Source organism: Lichenostomus cassidix, chromosome 3 (genome assembly GCF_008360975.1).
Source record: "Lichenostomus cassidix isolate B80296 chromosome 3, HeHo_3.0, whole genome shotgun sequence".
Lineage (NCBI taxonomy): Eukaryota > Metazoa > Chordata > Aves > Passeriformes > Meliphagidae > Lichenostomus > Lichenostomus cassidix.
The window spans coordinates 48,202,053-48,214,180 of record NC_139483.1 but is presented as its reverse complement, the minus strand read 5'-3'; the positions used below and the strand labels follow the sequence as shown (position 1 = coordinate 48,214,180).

The 12,128-nt window shown below is 37.4% G+C and overlaps 1 protein-coding gene across 5 annotated transcripts in view; it reads right to left on the bottom strand.

Annotated features, from left to right (window-relative positions):
• Positions 1–12,128, bottom strand: part of PDE7B (phosphodiesterase 7B) — a 184,315-nt gene that overhangs the window by 131,413 nt on the left and 40,774 nt on the right. The gene's annotated exons all lie outside the window — the stretch shown is intronic.

The following is a 12,128-nucleotide window of genomic DNA, read 5'->3' as shown; positions in this document are numbered from 1 at the left end:
ATACCTATGAGTTAAATTGCATTTTATAAGGTGCAAATAATTTCTATCTCTATACTACCATGCTTTGTTAATGAAAAATAGTATTCACATGTACAGATGTCTGTTCCTATAATCAAGGATGATTCTCTCCCTATATATTCCCAGTCAAGGAACATCATTAGAGTTATAATCAAAATATAGAGGTGTTGGGTTGTTTTCAAAGACAAGATATAATTTTTGAGTTTATGCAGACAGGCCTGTCAGTTTAGCTGCCAGGAGAAATGTAATTGGTGTGGCTCATGGGTCTCATCCAGCTTCAATTAAAGACAATCAGGGGAAGGATCCCACTAACTTCAGTAGTGGTTTCTTCTTTTCTACATAAAAGATTCAGTTTCATATCAGTACACTCAAAGCTCATGAGAGTAACTTAAGAATAGCCTCATATTTTATAGTTTAAAGTGGTCTACACTTCCTCACATACTTATGGTTTTGGTATCTGTGACGAAATGGGAATAAAAGTAGAGTGAGTAAAGTTTGGAAAAATTACTGAGAGCTGTCCATTTTCCTTCCTCTTTCTTTCTCTCTATTACATACTTTCTCCTTTTCAGCATCTGTGGTGAAGTTGGTAGTACTGTTTTTTTTTGCTTTTTTAAAATTAATACAAGTGACATTTTCAGCAAATATTAAGACCTACAAAGAATCAGGTAAGTAAAAAACCTCAGAGCTTCAAAGAAGATGAAACACAGCAGCAGCTTCATATATGAACAACACATTTGGAACTCACTATTTTTAAAAAAACTCTTCACCTCCTCCACAGTGAAATAAACACAAATAAACAAACAGAAGTCCCACACAGAATCTTTTCATATATCAGTACATCTAAAAGGAGCAAACAGATGCCTGTATTAACCTTCCTAGGTGGGAGCACATACTACTCATACTACTGAAAGATTGCAAAAGGAAAACACCACCTTGCATTTCAAAGTTAATTTTACAAATGCTCTTATACCAGTTCCCTGTCAGGAGAAACAGAAACCTTGATATTTATTCTTCTAAGAAGAATGCTAAAATACAGACATCTTTTCACAGAAGTCTCCCAGCTTCTTCTTCACAACCACAGCACACTTAAACAAACACAGATGGAAGAAAGCATTTCAAAATTCACTGCCCACCTCACCCCTGGAGTTACGCTGCTCTGTGAAAACCTTTGGTTATTTTCAATTCAGTCCCTCAGAGTTATTGTATATTCCAGACATATTTATACAAACATCACATTTCAGGCAGGCAAATAGTGTCTTACAAAATCTAACAATACTCACAGTCCTAGTGTTACGAAATTGGGAAAACTGCTTACGTTCCCCAGAGGCCACTAACATCCCACAGGATCCATTGTGATGATGGATGGACTTGAAAAATTTTGCAAGTAAGATTCAGATAACTGTATACAAGTTCATAGCCTTATCTGAATTCCCTTTATGCCTACAACACACAGAATTCGTTAAAAATCACATTACAACAGTCTAGGAGATTTTTCACCACTACCACTGCAGCTGGAAATACCAGGAGAAAAGGCTTAGCCAGCAATTTAATTTCTATTGCCAGTAAAAGTTCATAGGTACGTGTCAATGGGATAAAAAATAAACTGTTACCAAACTGCTTAGAGCATCTGAAAAAGACCTAGTTGGATCCTGGATGTAGAAAATGGCACAGAAATACAGCAGGAACACACTTTTGCTCATCCCAAGAATGGAGTTGTTTGGGCATTTTTGCTGTTAAGAAATGTTTTCCATGAACAAGAAGTGAGGAATGATTTCAGGATTTAATCTTTAGGATTAAACTGAGACTTTGCCAACAAGTGCTATGAATTCCTGCCAGGCCTGCATAAGCGTCCTCTGTCTTCTCCTGGACTGGCTTACTTAATTTTCTGGTTTAGGATTTTTCTGCCTGCTTGTACATTGGGGCTGCTACTGTGACATGTGGCCAAGAGTCTCTCCAGACCCAATCCGTCTCCAAACCAATCTTACAGCAGCTGCCCATTCCCTCCTGAAAAGTTGGCTATAGAGTCAGTAAAGGATCTATCAGGGAGAAGGAACATGAATCTGACATTAGAGGGTAGTTATTCTATTTTTTTAAATTCCAACCAGTCAGAAAGCAGAGAGAGGAGGAATGACCTCGGACATATCTGAGTTTGGGATACTTTACGTCTCAGTTTGGGCTTCACGTCAAGGACTGGTACAGTACTGGTTGGACTGGCTCTGCCATATGCAATCCTGAGTGTTGGGCTGGTGAGTTCACAGAGGCAGCCATGCTGAAAATAATACTACCAGTGTTCACTTTCCCTGAAATGTGAGAGCCTTTGATTTAGAAAACCTTAAAAGAACAGTTGTGCTTTGAATTGATCAGTTTTAACAAAGAAATGGGTAAATACAAGTAAAATTCAACCCTCCAAGGCCTCATTGTACATTCAACTATTTTGAATAACTGAAGTCTGGACTAGACTGTTTTTTTCTCTTTCTGGAGAAAAGGAAAGCATAGGTGCTTTCACTTAGTAATAATTTCAGTAATAGAGATGTATTTCCACATAGAGTTGCAGCCTGCAGTTCATTATACATCTGAGATTTTTTTTTATATTTATATAAGAAACCTAATTAATAAATTATCTACTCTCATCTCCCTTTTTTGAGATCAGATGCATGCCATGATGTTCAATCTGTTACACAAGCTGCAATGTAGTAAACTAGAATGGAACTTACATGTCTCCCATGGAAAAGAGACTGAATCATGGAGCAGCTGAAAGTGGAGCTTAAAATAAAACAAAGTAAAAAATGAGAATAGGGGAAAAGGACATGGAATTCAGAAGAACTGCAGCATGAACTCATGTCCTTCAATGAGATAAGTAAATTGGAGAGTTTGAAGCCAGCCTGGATGACTATGATGGTCCAATACCACTTGTCAGAAGAAGGAAATACCGAAAGGCACAGGCACCACCTTCCACAGAGAAAGGCTCTCTTGGAGAAGGATGCTCTCAGATAAGATGACTGCTTTGCAAGATACTATGAGGAGCACACAGGAAAATAGGAAGTTTCCTGCAAGAAGCCCTGTACCAAAACAGTGTAACAAAACTGCAACAAAGCAGGACATAACTAACAGGAAAAAAGTTCATGCAGAGAACGGATGGAAAATATACTCTCTGCACTAATGCAGTAACACATCTCGTGTTACTTCCTTGGTGCTACGTGATCATTCATAGGCTGGGTATCCATTTCCAGCATGCCTGGGCTCACACCAGCTGCATTTGAGGATCTGAGATATGTAGCAATAAACAGGGTGTATGTAGCCCAGCCAGAATATGCTCTTAGTTTGTCGGGGTTTTTTGTTTTCTTTTTTAATCGTGCGAAGAAAATTTTACCTATGAAAAAACTGATTTTGAAGTCATTCTATTCAACTTCTATGTGTATGATAAATCAAAGCATTACTCATTTTAAGGAGGAAAATGCAAATCAAGTAATTGAAATAAATGGGTCTAAACTCTTTTCTATGACAAATTCAGCAAATGTCTGAAAGTGTTTTTCATGAGAATTGCAGTAAGTGGCATGTTAATTTTCTACTTACTGAAGACATATAATTAACACTGATCTAACATTTAATGATTTTAATCATGTTAGATTGTAGAGTGTTTTAAAAATATAAAGGAATTTTTCTGGCACGAAATTTGAATATGTGTAATTTTGACCTTTTTAAGCTGCAGACAACCAAGTTTTGTAAAGGCAGCTTAAAAGGTTATTGGAATAGTAACAATATTTATAGGCTTCTTCACTCTGATCTGTTTTGTTCTGCGTGTCCTGAGTATGGTGTTCAACACATCTCTTCCAATGTTGCAATAATCACTGAGGTACTTGTTGTACATAATCAGCCAAACATGACAATAAATATTGGATCATTTTCTTTTTGCAGGAGGTGACACGGATTATTATACCTCCAAATAGAGGAGATGTGTCAACTGCATATTGATTGCATGCCAAATATTTTTTAAGAATCCACTGGTTTCCTTTTTTTAAAGTAACCTTAAGTTAGTATGCTCTGCTCTAACCTATAGTAGACAGAAGTGGATTCCACATAACAATATAGTTTGGTAAAAGAGTTTTTCCTCTATTTTTTTTTCCAGAGCACTACATATAATTTCTTATTCCTTTAAAAAATGTATAAAGCATTGTTTTTCTTTATTTAGAGACAAAAGCTCTTTTACTCTATATCACACTGTATTTTAATTTTAATAGTCTCATATTTGATCACTGTTCTCTGGAGACAATAATTACAGAAGCTCACCCTATATATGTGACCTTGAATTGATGACTCTGCATTCTTCAAGAATTTCACTTAGCTTTTCTTACATGAAAACATGTGTATAAAGAATACAACTTGAGAATTACATATAAACATCCCCATTGGTAACAAACACTACTAGAATCTTTCAGCTAATGGAATTGTCCAAGAGCTATAAAAAAATTGTGATTGGTTTTATGTACTATTTCCCAAGTACATATCAGCATTTCCCATAATGATTAGAGATAAAGTCCTATACTTACCTGAAAATTTGGACCTACATTAGGCAAGTCAAGGGTTTCACTAAATTGGGCTGAAAAAAACTACACTTCCCTTGAACTGGTGTGTATTATGTGTATGTCCATCCACTTCTAACTATGGTGTAATCACAGCATACTGATGACTACCTTTAAAATACCATTAGCAGCCAGAATGCTACATTTTTTGCTCTTCAAATTACTACTATTACATTGCAGCTATTATATCGCAGGTGTACTGCATTTCATGGGTAAAGTTCTCAGCTTCCCTATTTAGTATCAGCATTGAGGCATACTTAAACTGAAAATTCAGGTTCTATTAACACCTGGGTGATTTGCTGCAGAGTAGAATAGCTATATCTGGGCAGACGTGTTTTGAGAGTTCCTCCCTTTCCAAGTTTTCCCAGTGAAAGGGAAGGTTTCTCTTCCCTCCAAGAAATTAAAACATGTTGCTCAAGTAATTTTTCAACACTGTCACTGTCAATCTCCAGCAGCACCCTGGTGCTCCATTTCACTCTGGAATCTACTATGCTGTAGACCCTCAGCTAGTCTGAACAGAAGACACAGCAAACTAAGTAATTGCAACTAAATTGAGCAATAATTCCCAACCAACCATTGTTGCCAGTAGTCAGCATCTTGTTTGTGGGCTAAATAGCCTGAGGTGAACCTTTATGCAGTTCATTTTATCACAAACCTGTGATTTACTATGGTTAAGAGTGGTTTGAAACGGATTAATGTTGCTGGAAAATGGATATAGCAGTTTAACTGCTTTGTTTTCTTCTTGAGTCAAGAAAAAAAACGTTTAACAGCGTGTGACCTCGTTAGGGAGGCGCCAGTAGCCCTGACCCCCACGAGAATCTGTCAGTGTTTCACTATGGCATCCCTACTTTTAAGTGTTTATAAGAGGGGCACTGGGAGCCAAATCCAGAATTACTAAGCAATAAAAATGTTGGGTTTTAATAAGCAGTAAGAAGTCACAGTCGAGTGTGTGTTAACAGGCAAGGCACAACTTTCAGGCATGTTCTGAGGGGATGCCATCATCCAAGAAATGTTAAAGAGCAGACCAGTTTTTTACCCTCATGGGATGAATCTGTATTACAATTAATTTTCTAGTTTACATTTAAGAATGCAAAACATCTGTAGATTGCCTAATGGATCCCACTACCATATAAACAGTTCTAAGTGGGAGGAAAATATCAATATTAGGGAAAAGGCAAATATGTTCTTTCTATTTATTGTTGCTCTGATGTGAAACATCAAAGTTCTCTGTATTTAAAACATTTCCTGGACCACATAATTGTCTTTCCTCCTCTGAATTGTAGAGCTGGGCTGCTCTCTGAGCTGCTTAAATGGTCACAGCCATTTTAACTTTCACTTTATATTGAAGTATCTAATGGGAGGAAAATGTGGGATTAATTTGTGAAAATTTAGGTCTCAACTTCAACCACATGTTTTTGTCACATATTTGCCACCAATCTACTGGATCAGAGCCTCAGAAGTACCAGCTGACTTACCACTCTTACCAATAAGCAAATCAAGGGTCTGTGGGAGAATGAATCTCCTGAAGAGTCTCCTCAGGCTGTTCAGGGCAATGTGGGATGAATTTTGGCACCTGCTTCTTTGCGTGTGCCCACTGCATGCCATATGGTTTGCAAACAAAAGCACAGTCTCAGGGAGGACAGGAAGACTGAGTGCCAGTAAGTTGACACAGGCATCTGCCTAATAAGAATGTCTCCCTGACCACTTCTTGAGTGGTGCCAAGCACCAGTGGCCACCTTTTTCTCAAGAGCTGAGCATTCTGATTCCCTAAAACACTGGAATACACCGAGGCAGTCCTGTTTCATCCAACAATTTCATATGAACAATTAAGTAATGTGTTCACGACTCCCCTGCTTTCACTCACTTTCTGGCATACTTAGGTAACAGTACTGGCACTGGACCAAGCGAACCATGTAGGAGAGAGTTAGGAGTCATCCAACAAACCTGAAAACACACTTGGAAGCTCTTGTGAAGTTGACAGCTTCAGCAGAAGAGAAAATAGAGCACTTACAGGCAGAAAGCAGGAAACTACTTTTCCCTAGTTCCTTGCTTGTGCACCACACACTGCCTGGGTGTGAAGCTAGTAGGGTCTTAAGGACAGCTGCTCAATGACCGCAAAATTGGCCATCTTCTTAAAAGGGAGCTTTTCCCTTCCTCTTTTCTCACTCTCTCTCTCTTCTTGCTCTTTGCTTAAGGTGACTGTCTGGCAGCCATAAGGCACTGGGCAAATAAATAATCTCCTGAGTTTGTGGCCAACCACTTAGAGTCTTACTCCCAAATTTGCTTCTGGTTATACTTTTCAAACATTTTGAGCTCTCCTGCATTGTGCTTATTTTTAAGCTCTTTTGCCACTATGAGCAATATTAATACATAAGTGCTGTCTTCAATTTTCCTGCAAAATTGGCCTGATAACAAAATTTTGTGGGCACCTGTCCAGCATGTTACCAAACACATACTGTAAAAATGGGCATCTATTTAGCTTGTTAACATGTGTTTCTGCAGTCATAGCTATCCATTAGAAGTACTTATTGTACTTAGGTGTAGTGCTCATTGAGTATCTGCCTCACTGGAGTTTGTCTGGATGCAATCCTGTGCCATGTGCTCTAGGATATGCTTGAGCAGGGAGGTTGGACCAGATAACCCACTGAGGTCCTTTCCAACCTGACCCACTCCGTGGTTCTGTGATACTCTTACATCAGTGCAGTTTAGAAGAGGAAATCAAACAAAAACCCTGAGTTTTAATACTAAAAACATGGCTTTTATAAATTCAAGTACAGCCAGCACATACCATGTTTCTACATGCAGAACATATGAAGCTAAAAACCAAGAGTGTTGTTTTGATAGGATAAATTTGCATTTCAAAAATTGTCATATTAGACATTGTGGAAGAGCATCTGCATTAAAAGAAAGTGTCATTGGTACTAACATCTCTTTGTCAGCTTTCAAAGTGGGATTAATAACTTACCTGGAACCATACAAATGCCATTATTACCAGGAAACACTTAGATGCTACCACAGTAATCCCTATGAACCTATTTCAGATACAGGGAAATTCACATTAATTTGACACATTAGCTACTGTTTCCAGGGTTGCAGTCTTTTGGAGTACTGCTAAAAAGACTAATTTTCTCCCTGAAAATAATTGCCAGAAGGAGAGTGTTTTGTTTTGTTTTGTTTTGTTTTGTTTTGTTTTATGTGTGGAAACATCATTTGAAAATAGGTGTATTGTTGGCAAGTATTGCACAAAGCTGCTCTTTTCTTTCACTTCTGAACAGATTCTAGTTATAAATCTCTTATCCAAGACTACATCATGCCTACCCTTGAGAAAATAAAAGGAAAGGACAAATTGCCTGCAAATGTGTCTTTCACTATAGTAAAACTCATCCTAGGATTTCACACAAGGAATGAAATGCTCAGCAGTTTACACAAGGAATTAATTGCCCAGGTATCTTCCGTCTCTGGTAGTCCCAAGGCCTTCCCGAGTGATGTGCATCTTGATTCTCCATACAAAAATTGTACAAGCTTTTCATTCTAAAGAGGCTTTTTTTGGACTGCAGAAACAACTAGAATAAAAAGCAGCAAAAACACTCCATGGGAACAAAATGTTCCCTTGGTCTGCACTCAATGTCTCTTAGAGTCATCAATCTCTAATCTAGAGGAAATAAAGCCATCATAGTTTCATAGCTATCTGCAGCTGCTGTTATAATCCTGTTTTGAGAGCAGGTATTCAAACAAGGCTGAAATTTTATTACAGAGTTCACTTCCATGCATAATCCAAAAAAATCCTGGCCATACTGGAGGTTAAGAGACACTCTAAAGTCACTCTACTGCAAGCACTTTACCTGCCAGTCTTTGTTTTCTTAATAAGTTTTCATCAACAAGAAGTATTTTATTTTAGACTTGATTCTGAGCAACTGTATTTTGCAGTAGAAAAAAGGTTGTGTGCCTCACATTTTAACTACAACATACAGTAAAACACGTTATATAAGAAAGGTAATACTTATTAAAAAAGGCATGGTATGAATTAATTTCATAGAATGCCTCTGTACTAAACCAGCTTTGTTTGTAATAGAAACAGGAAAAAGGAAATAGTTACTGTTCTTTCAAGCTTTGCTAAGAGGAGACAACACCTACTATTTATGAGATCTAAGTGAAGGTTAGAGAAGGACTTGGTTGAATGTTGTTCCCTCCCTTCATCTGGATTTATTCTCTTGAAGAGACATGTCTTCCTGCTGTAAGTAATAAACCTCAAGTATTTTGCAAAAATGGCAAAGATGTGTCTCCTGGTACTCCCTATCCAACTAGATACTGCTTTTTTGGGGGGGTAAATGGAGAACTGTACTTCATCTGTAGAATAAAGAAATGTTAACCTGCTAACCTCTGTTGTCATGGGAATAATCTTACATTGCCTTTTGGCCTGGCTTTGCTCATACCTTCCACTCTTACCTGCCAAAGTCAACATGGTGAACATTCTACTGGTGAAGTTTCTATCATATATCCCCTACGTGTCTCTACAAAACCAGACATTGCTTTTGAACTTTAGTATTAATCAGTTTGATTCTGACTAATACACATGGCACCATCTCTCTTCAGTGTCTGTTACCAATCTTACTATACGGCTGAGTTTCTTGCAGTGGGCATATTAAGCAAAGTGACTAATACCTGCCATATATAGTTTAGTCTTTAACTGGTCCCCCAAGAGGAAAAATGGGTGCATTATCTATAATTTTCTTCTCAGAAGATTTTATTCTCAGATCTGTTTGGTTTTGTCTTGTGCTATTTAAGTGTGACTGTTATTATGTATTTATGTTAAAGATGGAATTAAAAAACAATTGAATTTTTTCCTTGAATTCCCAAATTTTATATGATAGGCTCCAAGAAAAATCATTCTCTCTGTATATTTTCAAGCAATTGCTAAGATACTGAATGTCTTACGAAGTTATTTTTTAAATGAAGTCTCTATTTTGGTAGAATGTCTGTTTTATAAAACTCCCAAGAACTAACATGTACGGCATATTTAAAACAATGGTGGGCTTTTTTGAATCTCACTTGAGAGAACTGAGCTCTACATTTTTATGTTCATAAGGGAAGAGAGAGACAAATTTCTGAAAACTGATTTAGCCCACCTGCATACAAAGCCTGGATGCCCAACTCTTCATCAAATACAGTTCAGAGGATTTAGCTGACTCTTAGTGCAGATATTGGCTGTACATTTGGGCCCTAAAATTAGCATTAGCCCTGAATGTTAGAGGTTGGATCTGCACAGCTGGAAAAATGTTTTCCCAGTTGCCACACAACAGGAAGGTGGCTGTCAGGGAAGTAGAACTAAGGGAGTTGCAAATGGTCTCATTGGGATATGGGATATCCAGAATGTTTGGTTATAGAGGGAGGACAGCACAGACTGTTTAATAACTCTAGATTCATTACATTTTTGTGAAAGGATTACAAAGATGGTTTTAATAGTGCTGTGGCTACCATTATTAGGACTAATTAACCACTTGGGAAGAGTACAAGGTGAATAGCACAATAGAGCTGTAAGGCTGACAAACAGCTAAAGGAAAATATACCATTCTCTTCACAGTAAAGAGAACACCTTTTCTGAAGCTAGGGATAAATCCTGTTATTTACTCTTAGCTTTTAAGGAATGATAAAGCAGTAGGCAAAATAACATTTCTCATTTTCCAATTTTATATTGTTATATACCTTTATATATAACATACAATTCTTATAATGAAGCATAAAAATACAGTTATAATTTCATGCAGGTAAAGATTGCTGAGTAAATTATACTTTGTGGGAAGCAGTGGTACATTTAGAAGTTGTGCAGTGCAGTGATTGAGAGCAAGGAACAGAAGCAATCTGCTTGCCAGAATCTGAAAACATCTCTTCTTAAGAATGCTCTTTTAAAAACTTTTATACATTATTATGGTATCTTTAGTATTTACATATGGCAGGCCTTTGTCATTCTTTACAAATGAGTCATGGTCTCCCATATATTGCAATATACCTGAGCCAGGTGACTGATAAAACTGCACATATTACAAGTGGTACACCCACTTAATTTTGCAAGGAAAGAACAATGACTTTTTTTTACAACTTTTAGAAACTTTGTTTCAAATTACTTTCCTAGCACTTTCAAAAATTCTTCAAAACAGATTTTACATAATACATAAATAACAAAGTTATATCTAATTATCTTTGCTGACTCTATTTTAAAATCTAAAGCTGCTGTTCATTTTATGCCCCATGATCCTAATTAATAACTCAGGTGAAAGTGCTGTTCAGTACAAACAAACTTTTCAGTGGAAATGTGACAGGTTCCAATTAAAGGAGGTTCTGAGGTACCCCCTATTTACATGGAAACACATGAAATTTTCATTTGGATCTAAACTCCTGTACTCAGACACATCTGTGTTATGGATGCTCAGGCATTTCTCCTATTTGAATGCTGGCAATGCAAAGCTGACCTACTGACTAGAATGACTGCAGCAGTTGTCATGCTGAGACTGACGCAAACAATGTAATGAATTTTTAACAGGTCTCTGCAAGTGAAAAACATTTGGTATCTCTTGTGATTTTTTTTTTTTTTAGTTCTTTCCTTTTTTTTTTTTTAGGTTTTTTACAATATTATTTAACATTACTGTTGAGGCAGCCAAAGTTTTTGGTTAGGTGCTGTACAGATGGGAAATGGAGGAAAGGACTGATTACACAAACTTGCTAAAGGTCACCAGCCTACTGAAAGAGCAGGGAGTAATATTCCAGTTGCCTGTGATTCTGTGTGCTATTTCTTACATTAACAGAATTACTACATTTATTTTGTTGAGTAATGGATGAGTAAATACAGGAACTAATAATGCCAACTGATGAGCACTCTCACCTCATAAAGTCAACTGAGCAACTTTGGCCAGAAAAATCAGATTTGAGGGGAGATATTTTGAAAACAGATGTCACTTTAGATCAGAAACACTGTGAAAATTTTATTATTGAAAGGCGCCTTGGTGACTTAAGAGCACAGTTATTAAGACAGTCGTGTGTTTGTTGAGTATTTCTTTTCCTTATGAACCTGTAGCAAGTAAATCCAACTCATACAGGTAACATTTTGGTCATCATGAGAGGCTCTGTTTGACTCTGATCTGCAGAGGGAGTAAAGACCCTGGCTGGTGCAGCAGTGGCTCTTTATCTAAACATGACCACACACACCAACCCCCACACTCCTCCCTCCCCATCTGAAAGCCACTGGATGAATCCCTGGAGTATCAGCTGGCATCACACATCGACAGCAAAAGGAACTGTGAGGAGAGAGTGAGCACTGCCAGCACCGCATATCAGATGGTCTGTGCTGTGTTTAGTATTGACACATTCATTTTGCATGAAAATAATTGGATTTGTACAAAAATGTGAATGAGGACTTCCCTTCCAGGGGAAACACAGAAGGGTTTATCCTGACGAAATTTCTGTTTCCAGAATAATCAGACTTGGTAACAAGCCATAAAACTGAAATCAAAGAGATTCTAATTTTGAAAACAATCA